The sequence below is a fragment of the Herpailurus yagouaroundi genome, unplaced genomic scaffold (genome assembly GCF_014898765.1).
Source record: "Herpailurus yagouaroundi ecotype Mexico unplaced genomic scaffold, PumYag 77, whole genome shotgun sequence".
NCBI classification, from domain to species: domain Eukaryota; kingdom Metazoa; phylum Chordata; class Mammalia; order Carnivora; family Felidae; genus Herpailurus; species Herpailurus yagouaroundi.
This window is the reverse complement of record NW_024412388.1, coordinates 81,723,840-81,748,838: the sequence shown is the minus strand read 5'-3', so window position 1 is coordinate 81,748,838 and position 24,999 is coordinate 81,723,840. Positions and strand designations below refer to the sequence as shown.

Sequence of the window (24,999 nt, the reverse complement as noted above, 5' to 3'; positions counted from 1 at the left end):
AAGAATATGAAAACTTTGCCAAATTTATGTAAAGAAAGCACTTCAGTAATCAGAATATACTGCAGTTGGGGGGATTTTTCTTTTTTATTTCTCACACATGTCATCGTGTGTGTGTGTGTGTGTGTATATGTGTGTGTGTGTGTGTGTGTGTGTGTGTGTGTGTGTGTGTGTGTTTAAGACAATCCATGCTTCTTTCACTCTTGGTTAAAAATTTTAAGGGTATTCATGATTTCCCCAAGTGAAATTTCCATTGAAAATGGAAAATACTCAATTTCTGTTTGCACTAAATGGTTTAAAATGCATGACAATTAACAAATGAGTCACAAGCAGCCTCTTCCTGTATCTAATGCACTGCAAGCCAGATTCATCAATTACAGCAAGGATACAATATTCACTTTAGCAAACATCCAGGTTTCTTAGGCTTCGTGCCTGTTTGTTTATTTGCCTTCTATTCTCTTTCTACGTGCTCTATTCATAAATTGTCTCCAGCAAATTATAGCAAAGGTGTCTCTCTTCTCTATTGCCACTTTGCAATCTATACCTAACTGCAGGGTAACAGCAATGGAAGCCATAACTAACAGCACCAACTCCAGCCTTCTAAATCTGCAACTACAGCTTGGGAAGAATCTTGTATCGGGGTGTTACATGCTAGATTTGATGTGGATGTTGTAGTCTGAAGCGAAAATTATTTCTACAGCTGGAATATAACATTTGCATAAGTTACAATTAAAAGGGAAAATATAATTACAAATTTTCAACTTAATTTGAATGGTTTGTAAAATGCTCATTTGGCATAGGCAACAGCTTGCAGGCAAACAGAACACAGTCTCAGAGTTGTGTCCTTTGTCTGAGTAGCAGTGGTGAACTCATTCTGAAGGGTTTGCTTTAACCCCTGAATCCCAACATAACCAGCAGTGAGAACCTAAGGTACAGGGCACTGTTTGCTTTCAAAACAGGATTGCAACATACACAGCAATTCACAAATATTTGCATCTTTTAATTGTTTCTAAAACAGAAGTGGCAAGTGGCATCGAACAGGAATGTTATTTCTCTTGTGGAGTGAATGAGCAGTGGAATTTTAACTAGTTTCATTTCCTTTCAGCTCTCAGATCTGAAATCTGTGGTCACATCTCCTGTACAATGTGTTCTTCATATCACAGTCTCTTTAATGGCTCCTGTTTCTGATTTTCTCCCCTCCTTAATTACATGTCTTTTACTTGTAGCTACTTCATGCTGAAGGCATGTCATTCTTCCCAGACGCAGACTCGGCTAGGTGTCCGTGCACTGAGTCCGTCTGTTCGTTTGTTTTCAGGGTTCCTTTCTAAGAAGCAAAGGAACCCTTTTATTATCCTCAAACGTGAGAATCAAAATTTTCATAAAATACTTTGTACAGCATGTGCACTTGAAATCCTGCGTCCCCAAAGTCATGATAACCGTGATTATTATGGAACATGCATTGTGTCGCATCAATAGTTTTGAAAAACGAGAGAAAAAGGAGAAAATTATTCCATTCAGTCTTTCTCAGGGAAAAAAAATGCATCCAAAAAGACATATGAACAGGAAAAATTGCTATTATTATGAATTACACAATTAAGTATGCTTTTCTATGTTTTTGATCCTTCTTTTCATAGCAATCTTCCAAATAATGAGACACCAGAACATACTCTTGGAAAAAAACAAATTATAAAAACCTATCCTTTGTTCTATTTGCCCTGGAAACTGAAAAAGAAATTCTATGGCAAAAAGAAAATATAAAGTAATAACATAACCTTATTTTATCTTTTTCCTGAGAAACCACAAAGGCGCCGGGTTGATTCAGAGTATTGTTAAGTAGCATGATTTTTTTTTTTAATCACAGAAACCCTGTCTATTTATGGGATAACAAATGCAGGACAGTGAGAGGGCCACCACACCACCTTCAGGACAATGCGCCGCTACTTGGAATGACTGGCTGAAACTAACAAGCAAATTACCTAAATGATGTTCTGGTGCATCATCATCTTCTGTGCCCCAGACTTGGAATAATTTTATCACTCCAAACTAGGGTACAAAATGAAAAATACATATGCATATATATTTTATTTATGTTGATTACACATATATTTTATTTATATTGAAAAAAATTCTAGGATTTTAATAAATTTTATACTGGGACCTGTAGGCTCCTGGCAATCTAGTCCAATAGCTTTCCCATTTCTTTTCTTCTTGGTGCATAAACCCTAAGTTTATATCCAAAGTCATAAGCCAGAAGCAGACCATTTACCATAATGAATGGTATTTCCCAAATGGTAGAACATTTACTGCTGGGGAGATAATTTTAGTTGCCACATATCCAAATATTTTCATTGTTACCTATTTTTTAAAAAATATAACATCACATTATACTTTTGATTTCACCAATTTTATTACTTAGAATTGCTCCCTTTTAAATTGATTTGAAGATGGGGTGCCTAGGTGGCTAAGTCGGTTAAGAGCCCGACTTCAGCTCAAATCATAATCTCATGATTCATGAGTTCCAGCCCCACGTCAAGCTCTTTGCTGACAGCTTGGAGCCTGGAGCCTGCTTTGGATTCTGTGTCTCCCTCTCTCTCCCCTGACCTCTCCTGCTCGTGCGTTGTCTCTCTCTCTGTCTCTCTCTCTCTCTCAAAAATAAATAAACATTTAAAAAAATTAAGTTGATTTAAAGAAAAATGTGGAGAAAAATATCACAGATGGTATGCAGGCATAGCAAAGTCATGAAAGAGTTATAGAAATGACTTATGTTTAAGAAACAGTATTCTAGAAAATCACTTCTCTATCAGGGCTGAGTTCTTAATTATAAAAAAAACTAATGTTTGTTTATTTTTGAGAAAGAGAGAGCATGAGCAGGGGAGAGGCAGAGAGACAGGGAGACACAGAATCTGAAGGAGGCTCCAGGCTCCGAGCTGTCAACACAGAGCTCAACATGGGGCTTGAACTCACAAGTCTCAAAATCATGACCTGAACTGCAGTTGGACTCTTAACTGACTGAGCCACCCAGGTGCCCCTGAATTCTTAGGTTTTTTTTTAAATTAAAAGGGCATTTCTCAAAAAAATTTTCAAGGAAAATGAACACCTCAAGAAAGAATAAACTATTTTAATGTTTACTTTTCTCCTGGATTCATGGAAAACACTTCTCAAAAAGAGTAAAACCACTACAGCATAGTGATTTGCCTTGAACACGGAGAGTAGATTGGGAGCAAGCACTCTCAGGAAGATTCAGGAATTTTTCCAGAAGGCATCTCACAAGAAGCCAAGAGAGGCAGGGATTAAAAAGAGTGTTGGCGAGGGGCACCTGGGTGGCTCAGTCGGTTGAGCGTCAGACTTCGGCTCAGGTCATGATCTCACAGTTCTTGAGTTCGGCCAGCACTGGACTCTGTGCTGACAGCTCAGAGCCTGCAGCCTGCTTCCGATTATGTGTTTTCCTCTCTCTCTGCCCCTCCCCTACACGCGCTCTGTTTCTGTCTGCCTCTCAAAAATAAAGAAAACTAATAAAAAAAAATTTTTTTTAAAAAGAGTGTTGGCTAAGTTGCAGACAAGGTACAGGTTATTCCTAGTAGCTCAGCAGGTGACATCAGGGCAGGATTGGGGTGATGCCACCCATGAAGGAGACCCTGGGTGGAGTCCCAGAGGCGGAAGCAAATGAAAGTGCCTGAATTGCCAGCCATCCTTCTCTCCCCATGCTCCATGCCACTCCACATCTTATGCTTTCCCTCCGGCCCTCTCCCTTCTCCTGTCTTTCATCAACTGAAATGACAATGGGGGCATGGAAATCTAGCTTTCATTATTTACTGTCTTTCTATAAAGTTTTTCATTTTTTCTTCTGAATTTTAAATGTAGATGACTTTAAAGTTTTATATTTCCAGTTCTCCAAAAAGACTAGAATTAGTCTAAAAATAGTCCTAAGTTGGTTTCCACTTATAAATGGTTCCAGGATATATATTTTATATGATTCAGTGCTCCTCCCACCCCCAACATTGAAAATAGAGCAATAATTACAGCTGAAGCAAATGGACCCTTTTCCTCCTCTTGGTGGGAAGAGTATACATGTAATATAAGAATAATTAATGGACTGGAAGAAGACAAAGACCTTCAGACGGATGCTTCTGAGAACCACTGTATTTTGGTGTTCTTTGTAGTAATTTGAAGAAGTCATGCGATTTCAAATGGTAATCAAGGGAAATCTAGAGTAATTCACTATGAAGAGAAAACAGACCATTCTTAAAATGTTTCTTTACACCATTTTCTATATGAGCTGTACCTCCTAGAGTAAATGTTAGAATGAATGGATGGGATAGAGCTGGTCTTTTCCCATCAAATTCTTCAGAGCACTGCAGTAGTTGGAGGCTGGGGTGAGGAGCTGTAGGGTAAGGAGAAAGACACTATTTGACAAGCTCTTGGGACTGCACTATCCCCTCTGACCACTGTAACTCCACTGTTACCTGTCTGATAGATGGGAATCAAAAAAAATGGTCCTTTTTTTCTTTTAAATAAAAGGGTGCCCCTGTTTTTAAAACTTGGAAAATCATGGGAATAGAAAAATTCATGTTCCCGGATTGACCCTGGAAAAACAGAACCAATTATAAGGATGGTGAATGTTTCTTCAGACTGATCATTTCTTTTTAATTCCTCAAAGGCTCATTAAGTTAGATCCTGCTCCTCTGTGACCTTAGAAATCATTTCCCACTCTCCATACCCCTTACTCTTTGTGGGGTGGAAGGGACACATAGATTAGATTGATGGGGTTATTCTCCCTACCGTTTTATGTAAATTTGCCAAAGAAATAAGATACCTGTTCTGACAAGAGTCAGGCAAGTCTAAATATTTCTTACAGACAGAGTTGACAAAATTCAAAAGTAGTTTGGTTACAAGAGACTCATTAATTTCAAATGGGCATTTGATTCCCAAAGGGAAGACAAACTTCATCAGTTGGAGCATTGTGATGTCACAGAGGAACTTCATTAGTGCACCACTTAGAAGGGAGCCATGAGAGTAAGTAAAATGAAATGTAAATAAATGCCTAATTAGGTGTCCATGAAAAACTGAAGAGTCTCCAAAGTTGTTAGAGATGACTGTACTTGGAAGGCAGCTTCTTAGACTAAGAATCAGTGCTTTCATAACCTTCACAGAGGAGGCTGGAAGATTCCGCAGAGGTCTCCAGAAGACTGGTTAACTTGGATGAAACCATTGAAGACAATCAGGTATGACATCATTCCCATGGTTGAGGTCCTCTGGAGCAGAAGTTCTAGAACTTCTTAGGGCCATTCTAGTAGAATAGAATACTCAGAAATCACCCCCACTTCTGCTGAGGGTGGGGTGGGAACAGGCACAGGGAGAGGAAACTTTATCACAAGGAATGAGCAAAATGGAACTGATTTTGATAAAGGCATTGTAAGTATTCAGTTAACAGAACCATGAAGATACGATCTTGTCTCAACCAATATTATAAAAGTCCACAGACCAAGCAGATCAAGTAGACTTTAAACCATAAATTGAAACCTTCTACTCAACAGGAACACTAGAGAGCTCTTTTCTCTAGCACTCAGGCATTAAAGCTGTTGCTACTTCTCCCGTCTTTCCACCCCATACTTGCCTACAAAATAACGTCCAAATTTCTTAGCATGCATCAAGGCCCTTTAAGATCCACCCCATTCTCCTTTCCCCAGCTTACCTCTCACCATGTCTTAACCTGTTCCCTTATACATCATGCAGTCTGTACTCGGTCTAGTTATACCCTTTTATCCAAAGTCTCTGAGTGGCAAAATCATATTCATCTTTCAGAATCCAGTTCAAATTACACTTCCTTCCCTAAAGAGTTCATGATTTCTCCTTTGTGTGTTACAGACACATTTCAAGCGTCTACTTTAGCACTTATCTGATCAAGGGTATCAGGAGGGCAGTTCTCCCTCGGCTTATGGTTAGATACATCTGCACAGATCTAGAAGACAATGGTTTGCACGCAGGAATTGTGTGCATAGGGCACTGAGAGGGCTAACTGAGTAGGTAACAAGCCCCAGGATGACAGGGGAAGGGAGAATTGGAGTAGTGTGGTGTTGGTCTCCTGTATCTGTCCCTAGCCTACCCCCACAGACATATGCCTGGGTCATATAGACTGGGATTGAGAGTGTGAATTCTAAAGCTCTGCGTCTGGATTCAAATTTCACTTCTGTTACATACTAGTTGCCTTGAATGAGTCAGTTAACCTCTCTAGCTTCAGGGGAGATGGTAATAATAGTGCTTCTGCCTCATGGTTCTGTCATGAGAATTATACAAGTTAATGAATACAAAGCTCCCCAACAGTGCTTGTCACACAATAAGCATCATATAGTAAGCATCACCTATTATACTTAGGAAGAGAGATGACAGTTAAGTAAAAAACTGAAAATCCTATAAGGCCTTAGGGCACCTGCAGCACTAACTTGGAACCACTAAGTTGAAAGAAAACAAAAATAGGTGTTCTTCCCAACTCCACCACTGGCCAGAAGCAGCATGGCGCTTTGAAGTGGTGGCATCTATTGGGACTGGCAATAGAGGGCTCCAATGCTTGACGGGGGCAGCTGTGCTCAGAGGGGTCGATTCTCAGCAGAGACAGAAGCAGTGCCCATCAGGAGCAATGGCCATCACTGTGTGGCCTTTGTCATACCCAGAGGTGATGTTGCAAGACATCCAAGGTGTCGGGTGAGTGCAGAGCAATGTAAGTGATAGAGGAGCCTGGTTCAAGTGAAGCCACCCAGTGGACACGGCAACTGTCAACAAAGACAGGGATGGCAGCATAAGAAGGGTCAGGACTCCGTGGACCCCACGAGGTGAGACATCAGACTTACCCACACGGAAATATTTTCTGGGTCACCCAAAAATACTTGGGAGGAGGGCTTTTGCCAGGGTGCAGAGGTCCTCTAGGGTGCAATGTGATCAATTCCTCAAATTATCATCGGTGTGGCTTTATTTTTACAGAAAGGGAATACTGAGACACCATTAAAAGCACAAGCTTTGGTTTCAGACAGACTTGTGCTTCAACTGAAAGTATTTACTAAGTATCTATTCTATGCCCCAGGCTCTGCTCTGGTCGGTGGAAATACCACAGTGAACAAGGCAAATAGGATTCCTCCTCACATAGAGCTACCTTAGAGAGGGGACACAGACAAATAACAAGAAAACAAATTAATGGGATCTTGCCTGTTTAGGAGCCATGAAGGCAATAAAATAGATGATATGGTGTACAGATTGGGTGGAGAGAGCTGCTTACATATGGCAGCCAAGTAAAGTCTCTCCATCACAGTGAGGGCTAATAGCCAGGAAGAGGCAGCTCAGGGAAGATCTGGGGACAGAGTGTGGGACCCTAAGATAGGGAGACTTGGCATATTAGAGGAACATAAAGAGGGATAGTAAGTCCGAGGGCGCCTGGGTGGCTCAGTCGGTTAAGCATCTGACTTTAGCTCAGGTCATGATCTCACTGCTCCTGAGTTCGAGCCCCACATGGGGCTCGGTTGCTGACAGCTCAGAGCCTGGAACCTGTTTCAGATTCTAGGTCTCCCTCTCTCTCCATCTCTCCCTGACTCGTTCTCTCTCTCTCTCTCTCAAAAAGTAACAAACATTAAAAAATTAAAAAAAAAAAAAAAAAGGATAGTAAGTCCAAAACAAGGGTCAGCAAACTACGGTGTGAGGGCCAAATCCAGCTGGCTACCTGTTTATGTAAATAAAGTTTTATTAGAACACAGCCCACACTCATTTGTTGTCTCTAGCTGTTTTTGTGCTATAATAGCAGAGTTGAGTGCTATAATAGTAGAAATGAATAGTTGCCAGAGAGGCTGAATGGCCTGCAAAACCTGTAAGATTTAATATCTGGCCCTTTACACAATGTGTGCCAATCTCTGGACTAAAGCCTAGTGAACAAGCTGGGTGAAAGCCGTAGGAACTGAAGTTTAAGGGGTGCCGGGAGGCAGCAAACTGCAGGGTACCACAGACCATGGCAGAGAAGTCAGCTTATATTCCACACATGATGGAAAGCTCCTGAAAGGGTCCAAGCAAGGGAGACATGTGATCTGATTCACGTTCTCTACTGTGGGAGCTGCCCAGAGAGGGACTGCAGGGGCAAAGTGGCAGCAGGGAAGCCAGTTATGAGGATGCTATCCGTGCAGATGGGGACTAGTAGTCAAGATGTATTGGCTCAGGTATAGAACAAGCATGAGAATCCCAACTCGGCTGTATAACCACACACAAGTTACTCCAACGCTTTCAGCCTCAGTTTCTTGTCAGTAAAACCCTCAGACTACTATTGTGTGGGTTAAATTACAAACGCACCTGAGGTATCTGTCAAAAAGTAAGTGTTCAGTGGATGTTAGCCATTATTGTTCTCTTGTTGAGTCATTGTTGTTGACTGGTGAGGCCCATGGAGCACTGGGTCCCAGCATGGGCCTCTCCGTGCTGGGTAGTGTGGCACGCTTCTCTCCCTGACTAGACCTGTAAGTACCCTGGAAACCAGGAAGCTTTTATTCATCTTTATATCCCCCAAACTGTGCCTGGCACATGGTAGATGTTTAATAAATATTTATTGATTAAACTATCAAGGCATTTTTGTTTTTTTTTGAAAAAAGGAAAGGTATTATTCATTCTGCCATTTTCACCAGACATGTTTTGTTTTCAGGGTTGAGGTGGTATATTTTGATGGCACAGACTATTCTGCAGATACAGAGGTAGTTGTCTCTATGGGGAGCTAGTACCTAGTGCCCACTCTGGTGCAAAGGGAAACTCAGATACTGCTCCCCATGAACCCCTAACACGACAAAATATGTCAATGATGGTAATTATATATGAAATCTGGACTAAAAAGTCACCATACCCAAGAAATTCACACATATCAGACACCATCTACGTATCAAAAATCTCAGCCACAAAGTGGACCCAATAAGAGTCAAAATATATTGTTCTTAGTGTCAGGTTGTTTTCAGACTTTTGCTTCAAAACAGTTGGACATTGTGATGCTTTGTCCAGCCACATCAAAGGGAGTCTCTACTTTATATCATTGTCTCGTTTCTTTTATTGATTCATTATCCTGCCTAGAAAACTAAAAGGACCGCTCCCCAAATTGAAATTTCAGAATTTTTTGTCAATTTTCTTATTCTCTGACACACCATGACCAAGAAAGACTGGAAATCTACCCTTCACAAGGAGTTAATTTTCTCATCATAAAATGATCCATACTGTCTAAACAACTGTTTCAAATGAAATTAAGTATGATAGACACATTTGCAAATGGCATATGATATCCATAAAGTAGTTGCATACTTTGTGACATTTTTATTTTTCAAAAAAGAGGTTTTAATGCAGAAGGGTTGTACAATACAGAATTATAAAACCCTGGAAGGGCCAACTCAAATGACATGTTACTAGGTGTATATCATCTGTGTATTCACAGTGCTATATGTGTCCTTCCTGTGCATTTATCACTATATCAAAAACATTAATTAGAATTTTTTTTAAATCAAAGTAAGACTGAGAAAAATGTCTCAGTAGTAGTCACCAAATCTAGCAGTCCTATGCAAACTTAGTAATTTAGCCAACAAACTCCAAAAGTACAGGAAACTTAAAAGAAGAAAAAGATTTAAAACAACACAATATTAAAGATGAGAATCCCCTACAATAGTGAAGGAAAAGGTGGAAATCCTTGAAACATCAGTGAGCAGCCATGAGGAGGTAGTTGTGTGTGTGTGTGTGTGTGTGTGTGTGTGTGTGTGTATGTGTGTGTGTGTGTGTGTGTGTGTGTGTGTGTGTTTAACAGGAAGCCTGGCACCTCACAAATAACGTATGTTGCATATTATGTGGCAGTTGCTATAGTAACAACCTTTATTTTCTGAAACAGTACACAGATGTGTACAACATACTAACTTGCTGGTTATAAATTACGGCTTTTCCCATAGTTCAATAACTTAAGAATTCTACGTTTTTGAAATCTCAGAAGTTCTGTTGTTATTCAATTTCTTTTATGAGATAATTTTCCTGGTACTTTCAAAATGAGAGCATTCTGAGACAGGCTGAGAGAAAGAAGGGATGAGAAAATGGGGGATATCAGAGAGTAACAACAGACTGAGGACTGTTTCCTATGGAGTCTGGATGGAACCCACTGACTGAAATGAGAACATTATTTTAATGAATTAGGCATCATGTACAATAGTGATGAGAAAGAAGTTGCTAGCAAAATGATGTTACAAATAAAGTTATGAATTGATTTTTTATTACAAGGTGCCATATTTATAGTTTTAAAATAAACGGAGATTATTTCTTAGAAATGTCACAAACATTAATATAATTTTATAAGCTACAACAGTGTGGGGGAGTGAATTAGCCTGGTTACCTGACTTCAAATGAAGTTTTTTTGAATCTTCATTCAAGGCCTGAGTCTGGGAAAAAATGTAGATTCCTATTTCCATAAGAGATTAGCATCCCTTTGTCAGGTTACAAAACAGAAGACAGATTTTTACTGGGTGGGATATTTTTCTTTTCATATTTTAACCTTAATCAACAAATATTTATCACGTGCTTTGTACATGCAGGGAGCTAACTATCTGTGCCTAGATGTGCATAGATACGTGTAGAAACACAAATTATAGAAAAATTGAGTTCTGTAGATGGTTCTTTTCTGATTCTAAATATTTACATATGTTTTCCATGTGCTGGATCTGAACATTTTCTTTAATAGACAGTTCACACTGTAGAGTTTTAAACCTTGTCAAACAGAGCAATCTCTGTACGATTTGTCAGGCTAAAGTTTATTACCTGGGAAACACATTTGAAAATAAGGTTATATAGTTAACATTTATAGTTAAAAGCCAACTTTCTACAATTTTAGATAGGTAAGTAGGTAGGTAGGTAGGTAGGTAGGTAGGTAGATAAATAGACAGATATAGATATAAAGAAGGGTGCAAGGATCCTCATATAGAAAGTAAAAAAAGACCCCTGATTGAGAAAGTCCAGACCTTACAATGCTACTAAATTTACCTAACAAACACCAAACACTCAGAAATGCTATTTCAAGTGACAACACAGTCACATTCAAATGAAAAATTGTCTTATAGCTGCAATGGCACAGGATGAGAAACACTGAACACAGTGCAGATAAGAACAAATCATTTTGAAAAGCTTGCACCAGTAAGTGGCTGTTAAAATTTTTGCTAATGCTTTCCACACACACACACACACACACACTCCTTCCCGTATCATTCTGAGATATATTAAAAACAGGACCATGACTAATCCATTCAAGTCCTTACGTTATCAGAGAGAAAAGAGAGAGAGAGGGAGAGTTAAGTTATCACCTGATGGGGGCTTAGAGCCTAGAACTGGGAACCCAAAAGAAAAAGAGTACTTCACTGGTAGATGCATTTTAAAAGTATTACTTAAATTACATTTAAGTCATCAGACAATTATGAACTTTCTTCTCTTTTATATTTATATGGCATATTTATTGAATTGCACAGTATGCTTTTACAATAAAGTGCTTTTTACGTTGCCGCCTTTGTTCATCCAAAATAAAACTGACAGTTATCCTTTTATAAGCTATTCCGAGAACATTTTCTCTTCTTTGAAGCTGATTGATGCACTACTTTAAATGTTCCTGCAAATATCTTTTCAATTCAAGTTTTTGCATAATGTAATAAGAAGATAAAAGAATTCTATACTTCAACGAGAGACATTACAAAGCAAGTAGAGACATTATCAAGGGCATTAACATGCTCCTAATAGCAATAAAACCTTTTAACTGTCTGATGTAGAACACGCTCCCACCAAACCACCACATATTATGGTAATTGGCTCCAATTTCTGAATCTTACATTGTAAAGTTACAAAGAGTTAGGTGGAACTGAAAAACAAATCCAGAACACTCATCTTGTTAGCGTTCCCATTATGAAATGTTTGCTTGCTACCTTGAAGGAGAACTGGTTTGGTCTGTGGAGCTGTTCTTTCCCGTGCTATCATATTTTTGCATCCTGTCTCGTTGTTATTCCTACTGACTCTGATATAAATACATATTTTTCCCCCAAATAACCCTTTTCTAACTCCAAAACACCATAGTAATATAAATAGCATTTTTCTCGGAATTTCAGTGTAACAAATGGGTTCTCTGTTCATGCCTGTGTCACATCTCATTCACTTTATGTGTTCTTTCATCACAGGAAGATACAATAGGGGAAAATATTCCATGAGGACGCTTTGATTTTTCTTTACAACACACCACTAAATTACGTGAGTAGCCTTTCCATCGTGGTGGAGAGGAAATATAATTTCAAACTAAAGTTGAGCCCAGTTTCTGTTAAATTAAATAGCAAAGAAAAAAAATAGTTCTTGGCTTTATTCTTCTTAGATGGGGAGCAGGGCAGTAGGGAATTGACACAAGTCGGTCCTTGGTGATTAACCTGCAGTTTACGGTTGTGTTTCCCGGTGACGTGCCCATCACGCAGGAAGCTTCTCGGAGGCTGTGGAGAGCAGCCTGTCTGCTTTGAGAAGTGCAGATCTATCAGGATCCAGAATCGGGCTCTGAAAAAGCTGTCATTTCATGTCTCTAAAACAGCCTCTGATTTAATGTACAAGATGTCAAGAAGTAAAGGACAATAAAATAAAAGCCAAAAAGGAGAACTATTTCAATTAAGAAGCATTTCTATAGCAATTCTTGGAAATCACGTAAAATAAAAACTGTCAGAATCAATCTGTGTTTAAAAGGTTGATTTTTGTGGCGCTTACATAGAAACTGCAAGACAGGAAAAAAATACAAATTATTAACAGAGCAATTGAACCTTAAAAAATTCCTTTCTCACTAGATAGATATTTGGTTATTAAATTTTCCTAAGGGACCTAGGGGAAGCGTTTGTACAGCAGATGCTGGGAGTTGGGAGAGAGAAGGAAAGCAATAAATCCTCATACGGAAAAAAGTAACAAATGTAAGCTGCAGTCCTGTAAGAAGAAGGAGTTTTGTGTATTTCCAAGAATTTAATATTTTGATTGCCGATAATTAGAACACTCATATAAGACTTTAGGAGTTTACCTTTCATTGCCATGATTTTCCAATGGTGTTTGAATGTCCTTTTCAGAGAAAGATAAATATTTCTTCAAGGACTGCCCTATCACCCCAGTAATCAAATATCTTAAAGGTGAACTGAGAAAAAAATCTTTGTGAAATTTGAAGCAACCTTTTAGCTAAGAGTATAATAATAATAAATAAAGAAATAAGCATTGTCAAAAATAAATAAATAAAATTCTTCCTTTGGAAGACATAAATTTTATTTTCATTTCTTTTTAAAAATATGCTATTTAAGAAACATACGTTATAACTCCAACCTACTCCTGTCCTTAGAATTTTTATGATGTTATGCTTTTTATTCCATATTTTCTGTTAGGAGAGAGATTGGGCAGGGAAAGAAGAGGTGAATATACTTGCTGTCCCCCATTGATTTGTACATTTCAGGGGTATGCCCCTTTCCATGGTCTATTTCTGGCTCCTTTATTTAAAAAAAAAAAAAGTTTCTCTGAAGGGAATACTTTACAGAAGAAAATTCACTCCCTTATCATCAAATCAAGAACTTTTCTTAAAGTAACTCTAAGCACAAGCAATAAGAGGAGCAGCCTAAGAACTGCCTCCAATCACAAGAAGAAAAATAACAAAATCAGCTCACTCGTGATTTCCTTAATATACTTAAAAGAGATACAATCCCACTGATGCCTCTAAAAATAAAATGAGGAAAGGGCAACGTTATTGATTCCCTGCAAACCCACGAACGTGTAACTTATTGATAATACTAAACACTGTCTAAGCCTTTAGTGATTTCCAACCAAAAGTCTGCCTCTGAATGAAGGTTTAAATCATCGTATTAATATATTAAGGGGGGAAATTATCATGGGAGACACTTGGAAATTAATTAAAAACTCTGCACTCAGTTTGTTTGTGAGAGGAGATAAATATCACACATGGGAAATGATGCCTGACAACCGCCATAGTTTTCAGATCCAAAATTAGACCCTGACAGCTATGTCTTTGTATGACTCTCCTTGGGGTATAATATGCAGAGATATAGAATGGGAAGATTTCTGATAGAAGTATTTATTACTGACACTTCTGAAACACTCCACGTGTGGCATCAGCAAAGCATGCTCCACCTTAGACAGAAATGTCAGGTTTTCTTCCAAGATTTTCCTTCTATTCCTCTTCCCCCCTTCCCATCCCTCCCTCCCCATCCACCACCACCCCCCCTTCTTCTCCAAAATATGATTTTTTTTTAGAAGTTCAACAGCAGCCCCTGGTGGAACTCAGCAGTTGTTTCAGCCTGAGCACAGTTGTTCAAGAAACTCCATCCCTGCTGTCAATAGACAGAAAAGTATGTCCATGTGCCTATCACCACACCTGCATGCTGTTCCTACAGGTCAGAGATCAGGATAAAACCCTGAATGTACAAAAGCTGTGCTTTGTGATGGTAATTGTAGCCAATTTCAGTAGCTGGAGTTTTGAAAAAAATATATATGTAACAATCAATAAACATCTGTCTCAAATGTCACATTCATTTTATGCATGAAGACCAATAATTAACTGCTCGTGAATAATGCTTACCACAGAGTGCGCCGAAACGAGGAGATCCCTCACACATGAGCCAGCGATCACCATTTTGTTTGGCTTATGTTGTGACAGAATCAGCTTTGTCACTTAGCAAAATGAGCTATACAAAACGACAATTCTATGCAAAGAAGGGATTTCTCTGGGTCACAGCTCCCAAAGTACCACAGAATGCCACTATCTGGCCCCCTCAAAATGGCAAGCTAGACTTAGAAGAAAGCCCACCAAAATGCTCTTCAGAAAGATCATGACTATTCATTTTCCTGCTTAGTTGGCAGCCACGGATTATCATTTGGGGACAAGGAGGAGATGGGAACATCTTTGGGGACGAAGATGGCTCTTTGCCTTAGGCAGGGTAAGTCTGTGCACTTCATAGAGTTGCCTGGTAGAGGCGCTCAAATCCAGCTTCCCTTCCTAGGGAGCCATCTGCCTAGAGGACAGGCACCTGTGTCTTAACACAAAGTCATGGTTCTGTTGCTGAGCCCTGGGCCTTTGGAGCTGCAGAGAGGTTGCCTTTTCCTCATTCACACAAAGGTGTGAGCCATATAGGCTAGAGGTAGCCTTGGTCCTAGACAAGGAAAGAAGAGAATTATATACTGACGAAGTTCACTTTCCTGATTCTCAGGTGTAACAGGGTTGGGGAACATGGTAGGCATTCACCTCCATGAGGCTCGTGTGAGGACAAAGGAACAATGGGTGATTTGCTCAAAATACCCAAAGGTTTACTTGAGTAAATTTACTCACCATCTTTCACTTGTGTGTTTCGACTTTTCACTTCTTACATGATGCAGTTTATTAAAAGGAAACGCAAAGAGAACTTCTAAAGCTTTCAATAGCTTTATGATAAATACTAGAATAGGGGCGCCTGGGTGGCTCAGTAGGTTAAGCGGCCGACTTTGGCTCAGGTCATGATCTCACGGTCCGTGGGTTCGAGCCCCACATCGGGCTCTGTGCTGACAGCTCAGAGCCTGGAGCCTGTTTCAGATTCTGTGTCTCCCTCTCTCTGACCCTGCCCCATTCATGCTCTGTCTCTCTCTGTCTCAAAAATAAATAAATGTTAAAAAAAATTTAAGGGGCGCCTGGGTGGCTCAGTAGGTTAAGCGGCCGACTTCGGCTCAGGTCATGATCTCACGGTCCGTGGGTTCGAGCCCCACATCGGGCTCTGTGCTGACAGCTCAGAGCCTGGAGCCTGTTTCAGATTCTGTGTCTCCCTCTCTCTGACCCTCCCCTGTTCATGCTCTGTCTCTCCCGGTCTCAAAAATAAATAAAATGTTAAAAAAAAAATTTTTTTTTTAAATTTAAAAAAATATTAGAATAATATTCCTATTAAAAAGTGGTTTTTAAATTTTGAAAGCATTATACTTTACATTAGCCCTTCCCTTGCCCCTGAGGCCGCTTACATCTCTTGATTAATCTCATGTGAAACCAAATCAGCGAGCTGATATGTTGAGACCAGAGATAATCCCATGACAGGCTGCCTCCTGAGAACCTCATGGGCACTGTATTTGACACTAGGGAATAAGAGGTATAAAAAGAAATAATACCAGTCTCCAATGAATTACAATCTAGTGGAGGAACTATATCTATCTAGATCATTTTAATATAATGTGGTAGTAGCATGCAGAGTCTTAACAGACAAAGTGAGACCTTTATCTTACTTTCTGTAGGGATGACACTTGCACAAATTCTTAAAGAAAGATTATAAATGAGCTACAGAAAAGAGAGGTAGAGGGCAAGATAGGAGGAGAATCACTAGGACCCAAGGGTAAGGGTGTAAAACTACACAGATCTAAAGAACTTCGGGCAGTTTGATACTGCTAGAACACCAAGTACAAGATGGTAAATAGGAATAGAATGTAGGGAAATGGGTAAGGCCAGTCATGAAGGGCCTGCGTGCCTTCCAAGGGAATTGGGATTGTCCTTTAGGCCATGGAAAGCAATGAAAAGAGTTTTTAAGGAGTTGCTTTTCTGAGAGCGGACTGAGACTGGAGGTTGGAAGACTGGTCAGGGCTTTTTGTGATTGTCCAAGAGAAAGAGGATAGAGACCTGAATCCTGGGGGTGGTAACGGGGTTGGAGAAGAAATGGTAGGTTTCAGAAATAGTCACAGGTGAAAACCGAGAGCAGTTAGTGACTTAGTGGTTATGGGCACCGAGGGGGCTGTCTTGGATAACTCCCAGGGTTTGGGTGTAAGAGACAAAGTAGATTGTGACGTCGTCAAGTGACTTAGAGACTACAGGGGCCAGAATAGGTTTGAGGGGAGAAGAGGACACTCTAAAGTAATACTTCTCAAAATATGTCCTCAAGTACTCTCTACTGACCTCCAGACAGCTGCTTGTAACACTGGTATTAACACTGCCCACAAATGCCATGGCCAGAGAGGACCTCACAGATGAAGTCCAATTGCTTTCAAACTGTGTACCGTGGGGGTGACGGGGGAGGTAGAGCCGGCCGGGATACAGTCTGCCTTCCCTGATTCAACCCAAGAGAGTCTACTCTTCCTATTGTATATATTAGAATTCTTCAGAAGATTTGGTTTGAAAAAGGAAAACCACAGTTTGGAAACCACTTCCTTTTACAGAGAGGAAACTGAGGCCCACAGAGGTTAGAATAACTTGTCTGCAGACACAAGTTTATAGCAGAGGCTGAGCTACACCTCGGGCACCTAGTTTACCCATGTCAATCCTGCTATGCTGTGGTTTCCTGCATGAAGTAATTGTTTACTTTTGCTATGTCTTAGAAAATGGGCAGAAACCTCCTCATCTCCACCATGCAGTGAGCAGTTTCCTTGGGTTTATTCTTTCAATAAACGTTTATTGAACATCTTCTGCATGCCAAGACCTCTTTTACCGAGACTACCTGAGCGTTTCTGTTTGGACCCCTGGCTGTAGTTGTTGACTCTTTGGTAGACTTCTAATGATGCCCCATTAATATTCCACCATGACTGGATACAGTAAGATCCAGGATTAGGAATACTGGGGGACTATTTTAGTCCCAAGTAAACAGTATTATTATCAAAGGCATGAGTTTCCTAATTCACTGGGGGATATAGCTAACTTATATTTTTTTAATTTAATTTTTCAAAATACATTTTTTAAAAAATCCATGAAGCTCCTAACATACAATAAAGTGCTATTCATAATTTTTTTAAGGAATTGCTTCTCAGATGTCACATTCATCTTTCCATACACAGTCCACGGCTCACTGGAAATAATGCCCCAACATTCAATAAGCTTAACTTTATGAAACTTAGAACTGATATCTGAAGTAATTACAGGATAAATTGCTTTCAAAAAGTGAGAATTCAGACCAATAAACTTGATAACCCTTCTTCCCCATCATATAACTCAACAGCTGCTTGTCCCAATAAGGTAGTTCCTAAAACAAGGAAAAGCACATCCTTATTCAACCTATAGAAACAAATAGAGACACATGTTAGCTGAGGGACAATGGTAGCCTATTGATATCTCGAGACCATTCCATCTTGGGAATCTTGTCCCAAATTCCTACAAGGGAGGAGCAGGCTGCTTGTCTGTCAGGTGTGTGAGTGAGGGTAGGAAACAGGACGCAGGTGGGGGAAGACCTCCTGCTTGAGAATTTCCAGAGTTGAGATTCGCACAGGTCTTTCTAGAAAGATTATATAACATCTGAACTACAGAAAGGAATCCATTGCTCTGTCTCTCCTGTTGGGGAATCCATTCGTCATATTTTTATTTTTTTTTAATGTTTTTTTATATTTGAAAGAGAGACACAGAGCATGAGCAGGGGAGGGGCAGAAAGACAAGACAGAATATGAAGCAGGCTCCAGGCTCCAAGCTGTCAGCACAGAGGCCAACGCGAGACTCAAACCCACAAACCACGAGATCATGACCTGAGTCCAAGTTAGATGCTTAACCAACTGAGCCACCAAGGTGCCCCCATTCTTCATCTTTTTAAATTCCTTAAAAGAAGGGACCAGGGAATTGGTCTTTCTTCAACTGTCCCTATGTTACATCACTACCACACCCCAATCAATCCTTCATTTTCTTTCTGTGCTCTATTTGCAGGTAATTTTTAAAACCAGAAACTCTGTGTATACCAACATACAGACAACCCAGTTAGTTCATAAAGGGCATTAAGAGTACACTTATCTTAATGAGCACTGAAAAATGTATACAATTGTTGAATCATTATATTGCACACCCGAAACTAATATAACACTATATGTTAATTATATTTGAATAAAAGATAAAAACAAAGAGCAGTTGAGGAATTGGGGTTTACAGGCAATCTGATAAAGGAATGATAGAGTAAAACTGTCACATTAGGTACAAAACTGGTTAATGTCCTCAGGGTAATTAATTAAATCTTTGAGATTATTTTTTTCCATCAGACAGAAATTTACAAGTTAATGGTGTGACCTCACAGTGCCTGGGCTCTACTCAAATAGTAAACGGCAAAGACAAGCATAAGTATATTCTCCTGGAGATTTTCAATATGGGGGTGAGCCTCTAAAATATAAATAAAAAATAGGGGTGCGTGGGTGGCTCAGTCGGTTGGGCGTCCAACTTCAGCTCAGGTCATGATCTCACGGTTCATGGGTTCAAGCCCCACTTCGGCTCTGTGCTGACAGCTCAGAGCCTGGAGCCTGCTTCAGATTCTGTATCTCACTCTCTCTCTGCCCCTCCCCCACCAATGCTCTGTCTTTCTGTCTCTCAAAAATGAATAAACATTAAAAAAATTTTTTTAATAAATAAAAAATAAAACCAAGTGACTGGAGGTAAGTTGCAAGTAAGATAGAAAGGGAAAGAAAGAAAAAAATCCAAGATAATAGATCAAAAAAAATTCAAGTCTCACCTGTTCAACCCCATTTCCTTAAAGATGAAAAACCCAAAGTCAAGTGACTCATCTAAGATTATCTCACCCCACTGTTTTTACATAGTAGAACGGTTGAAGGTAGGAGGCAAATAAGCAAAAACAGTTTAAAAATTCAAACAAAAGCTTAATTGGCTCCACAGGTCCCCATTTATACCAGCCTCCTTTACACTGTAAAGTGTGCTGGTGAATGGGCACACTGACTCTTGAGGGAGCAAGCATTTTTTATCACTTGTCCCCATTGCCCTGGCACTGTCCCTCTCCTTTGTACAAGTAAATCCAGAGTTAATGTTCTTTTGAGATGATCATGTTTTTGGTATTTTGTTCTAATGTCCTAAAAAAATCTTTCTTTAGAGCAAGTTCTTTCATCCACTCACCTAAAGTTAATTGGACGCTTACTATGCACCAGCCTCAGACAGTAGTGAGAGAGAAGTGACTACTTCTGCTCTCTTGTTTATCTGCCCACAGCTTTGTCACTGTGTGTCACGATGTAGGAGCCGCATGTCTTCGCCAAATCCAATAAATTTATTTATCCATGAGCTTTTTTATACTAATAGGTTTAAAATGGTTTGAAAATTCTTTGAAGCTCATCTTCTGTGTAGTAAATAGCAATATTGGCATATTACCTCTATGTTTTTCCTTTGGGTATTCTAGTATCCTCCTTTCTGTGAAATCCTTCCTCTGAAATCCTGCCCTCTAGACTGGCCTTGTCTGAATGCAATGACATTGAGTTCCTAATTAATGAAATTCCACATACCACATGGAGGCTCACTGGGAGCATTTCACAAAATGAAGTGCCTCGGTGAGCTCTCCAAATTCCTCAGAGTCCAATGACTAAAGATGTCCCAGAATGAAGAACTGAATGTGGTTTAGAGACACAAGGTAAATGGGGCACAGAATTTTTTGTCAGGTCCTTACAAGCATTTGATGAAATGCTATTAAAAGATTCAAAACCTTTAACATAACTATGAAAATTACCATAGCCTTACATACCTAGGACTAAAAGAAATTAAGCGGGGCCTAAAATACAGTTGGCCACCTTATTAAATTTAAAAAAAGGAAAATGTGACCCATCTCTGGAAGGCACTACTCCTAAAGGTTAAGAACATGGTTCATCTAAGTATTCCACAAATTTAGCTATTAATACTATTTCTTCTCTGAGCATTTCAACTTACTGCTTATTACTATGATTAAAAGTATTACACAAAGCCTCCAACAAGTCTGTGAAAATTTGCTTTAATTACAATGTTAGATATAATTTTCTTTTTGGAAATAATAATGTATTATATGTAAAAAAAGATTTTTTAATCCTATTTCTGCCTTGCTTGCTTTCCAGCCCTTTTATTAAATTTGGTTATGATGGGGTCAAAAGCCAGAGCAAACATCCTATTAGTTAGCCATATTCTACTGACACCAGGCAAGTCCAACTGGCATGAGAGGTCAACTACAAGTAAAACACTCTAAAGATTTACTTGCAACACATCTTGAAACAATCCATCCCTTTCAAAATGATCCAGCTGCTCTAGAATACCTAAGTGATAAGTATTTTTCCAAGCAATATAAATCAGTAGATTTAATCACACATTTATTGAATATAAATTTTGCACAAAATATTGTGCATGGTATTCCAAGAAAAGTTAGGATACACCATACATATCCCTGTCCTCAAGGAGCCTACTGTTATGAAGTCCATTTCCTCAGAAGATTTTGATTCCATACTTCTTCCCAGCCTAATCTGAATAAAGATGAGGAAAATCATTTTTTTTTCCTAAACTATAAGAAGCATTTGATTCAATCACTACGTCTCATACCATAGCTTAAAGACTATATTTTCCTTTGTGCATTTGATATTTGAGAATAATGAATTCAAAAATTATTGGGGAAAATAGGTCTGTAATTGATCTCCTAGGGAAACTACATGAAATCCCTTCAAAATTCCCACCTGGAGTAGAAGAGAAGTGGATTCAGTTACCCCATTCTGAAACCTTCCCAAGCTTTCTCCACTGGAATTCTAATTAGTAGACCCCTGTAAGCAATTTTAAATATGCTTCATTTAAATACAGGAAGTATTTCCTTGGGCTTTATAATACTTTGGCAGAGCTGATCCTATTTCCTGAGATTAAATAGGAGAAAATTCTTTCCTCTGGAGACTAAACTACATACAGTAAGATCATTCATTATAATTTTCATATAAATTCAAAATATACCACGGGAAGAGTAAATGTCTTCTTCCTAAAAGAGAACACCCTACAAATGCTAAGTGGAGCCATGATTGGTTTTACTCTTGAGTTTTGGCCTTTGTGGGATTAAAGTTCTCCAGGAAGAATTACTGAGGTGATAACTCATTTTGACAATGAAACCAAGTACAAGATAACTAAAACAAAAAACTTAATCCTTTTTCCTAAATAAAAAAAATCTGTCAATATTATTTGCTTCTTCAGAGTTTTGCTTCCATTCATAAAAATAAAGCTGTACCTTTTGTAATCTAATTCTTACTCTGTACCACTTAACACGTAGCAGTAGGGAAATTTCAGAAGCTTAGTATCAAAACCTGTTACTCATATGGCTGATTGGTAAGGGGAGTGGAAAAGGATATGCTTCTAATACTTTTTTATTGTCCAAGAAAACAAAGGGGAGCACTTTTCAATCTCTTGCTATCCTCTTGCAAATTTACATCACCACACTAAATTTGATAGCTAAATATTGTTCTGACAGTGTTGTTGAGACTTGTATGTCAGATTTAGAAATGTTATTGTGGAGACTTACTTTGATGGTGAGATTTTAGAAGCTTATTTTCCTCCTAAACAAATGTATTATAGAGTGATGGATAACAGAGATTCAAAGGATTACAATGAGAGATCAAGGAGTTCACCTGTAATATCTATTGCATTGACAGCCGACTTTATTGAAGTTTCACAATATTAACTGCCTCTCTGTGGACTGGCTTATCCGGCTAGGTGATTATCAATTTATCACCAGTCAAAACACAGATTGCTTCATGTACAGTGTCTGTGGCATAATCATGTACCTTGAATCCGATCAAACTGGAATGATCCAACTCGGATGATTCTTGTAAAAGTGAAGAAGAAACATTAGTTGGGAACTTCTCTAATGAAATGATATCTAATTCAAGGTTTGATAGAACATCTTTCCTGGAGCCTACATCAAGAATGCAGCACTCCAAAAGGAAGTAAAACAAAGCCCAAGTAATAGAATGGAGAGAATGTTAGAAACGATTTACTTCTTTTTGCTGAGCCTTGTTTCTCTAACCACCCTTCAGTCCCACTTCATGGATACTGAGAAGGACTTGACCAGTCTTTAAAATCACCTCCACAGTGGAAGACTTGCACCTTGAAACTCCACTTAGTATTATGAGAACTAACTGAATTACATGTAGGAAATTACCTGGAATAACAAAGGACCAGCACTGAGATGCTTACATTACATCTTTGACTTGTCAATATAGCAAAAGCTTTTAAGAGGTTTACATTTCCACCCTATTTCCTGATCCTATCCTCTAACAAGGTCTAATCTTTCTCCACATATTGAGCTGCAGCAGTAGCCACTCCAATTAATATTTGTTAAATGCAGGAATGGAGAGAGATTTTGGCCTTAGATGTCTGTCTGATCAGGGCAAGAATTAATAGGTACACTAGCAAACACTTATTGACCACTTACTATGTATCAGGTACTAATCTAAGTACTTTTCACATATGAACTCATTTAATTTTCTTAACCACCCTGTGAGGAAAGTACTACTATCTTCCCTGTACTATCAATGAAAAAAGTGATGAATAGAAGTATTAAATAACTTGCCCAAGACGACCGAGCCTACAAGTTGAACCCAGGCAGATGACTCTAGAGCCTTTCAAATTCTGAAACCCAGATTCTATTCAGTCATACACTGATTGGATTGAGTTGCTCTTCTCCTATTCCAGCTGCCTACCATTGTATAAAGTTAACTACCTCTAGAGGAAAATAGCATCATCCAGAGCCTTTACAATTTTTTAAGTGTCTGGCATTCAATAAAAAATTAGCCGATATACCAAAAAGTCAGAAAAAAAGAAAAAGAAAGAAAATAGAAACAGGGCCACAGATAATTCAGATGTTAAAGTTATCAAATACAGATAAATACATTCAAAAGTAGATGACAACATATCTTCACTAGAGAAATGGAATCTATTAAAAAAAATAAGTGGAAATTCTAGAAGTGAAAGGTACAATAATTAAAATCAAGAAGTCAACAGAAGGGTTTACGAGCAGATTAAACACAGGTAAAATGAGTATCAGTACTGTAAGATAGCTCAATAGAAAATATTCAGACCAAATAAGAAAGAAAAAAAAATGGAAATATAGAAAAAAGAGCAAGAGATACTTGGGAGATGACAAAAGTGCAATAGAAGTGCAACTGGAGCTCCAGAAGTACATTAGAGAGGAAATGGGGCCAAATCAATGTTTGAAGACATAATGTCTGAGAATTTTCTAAAATACATGAAAGATCTCAAACCCCAAGTATGATAAATAGAGTATTAGTCACATCATAGTAAAACTGCCAAAAGGCAAAGACAAAGAGTAAACCATAAGAACAGCCAGATGAAAAAGCATATTACCTTCAAAGGAGCTACAACAATGACAACTAAGTTCTGAACAGAAACCATGGAAGCCAGAAGAAAACAAAATAACATCTGGAAGTGCTGAAAGAAATGTTGACAACTTAGTAGTCTATATACAGTAAAAACATCCTTCAAACACAAAGCCATCAAAAAAATAAATAAAAATAAGAGCACTTGTTGTCAGCAGACCCACATTAAAAGAAATACTGAAGGGGTTTTTAGACAGGAGGAAAATGACCCCAGATGGAAAGACAGAAGTGCAGGAAGAAATGAAGAGCAACAGAAAGGTAAATATGAGTATAAATATAAGTGACTATTAGCTACAAAGCAATATTAATATACCTTGGAGTTTAAAATACATACATGATTAAAATGCATGACAGCAGTAATTCTAATAGCCAAAGGGGATAAATGGAATTAATGTGTTATTAAATCTTAGCATTGTCTGGGAAGTGGTAATTCATATTAGACTCTATTAAGTAAAGGATGCATGTTGTTTTACCCAGTAAATATACTCCAAAATATATCCTTACATTAATTACATTAAATGTAAATGGACTAAATACTTCAACTGAATGATAAAGTTTGTTAAAATAAATTAAAAAATCAAAATTCAACTCTACCTTGCTAAATAAGTACTCCGAAATTACAGAGAAAAAATGGAGAGATATGTAAATACTATCATTAAACATAAAAAGGGGCATTTCATAAGAATATTTAAAAGCTAATCTGCCAGATATGAAGATGAAAAAATGATAAAACTAAACAATAATTTAGGGATACTAATACTTATGATAAGACTCTTTAATTTTTTAATTTACATCCAAATTAGTTAGCATATACTGCAACAATGATTTCAGGGTAGATTCCTTAATGCCCCTTATCCATTTAGCCCATCCCCCTCCCAGAACTCCTCCAGT

At 38.5% G+C, this 24,999-nt stretch overlaps 1 protein-coding gene and 1 long non-coding RNA gene across 4 annotated transcripts in view; one reads left to right on the top strand and one right to left on the bottom strand.

Annotated features, from left to right (window-relative positions):
- Positions 1 to 976: 976 nt before the first annotated feature.
- RWDD3 (RWD domain containing 3) overlaps positions 977 to 24,999 on the bottom strand; it is a 90,349-nt gene continuing 66,326 nt past the window's right edge. For 2 of the 3 annotated variants that reach the window (XR_005788773.1, XR_005788775.1), the window contains one exon: positions 977 to 1,321. The gene's annotated coding sequence lies outside the window, so the exon portion shown is untranslated. Of the gene's footprint in view, positions 1,322 to 1,973; positions 2,041 to 24,999 lie in introns of all 3 variants that reach the window. The other variant, XR_005788774.1, reaches the window with a different exon arrangement.
- LOC121027522 (uncharacterized) lies at positions 4,711 to 12,718 on the top strand. The gene is made up of 2 exons (XR_005788780.1): positions 4,711 to 5,219; positions 12,189 to 12,718. It is a non-coding gene; the product is annotated as an uncharacterized LOC121027522 (long non-coding RNA).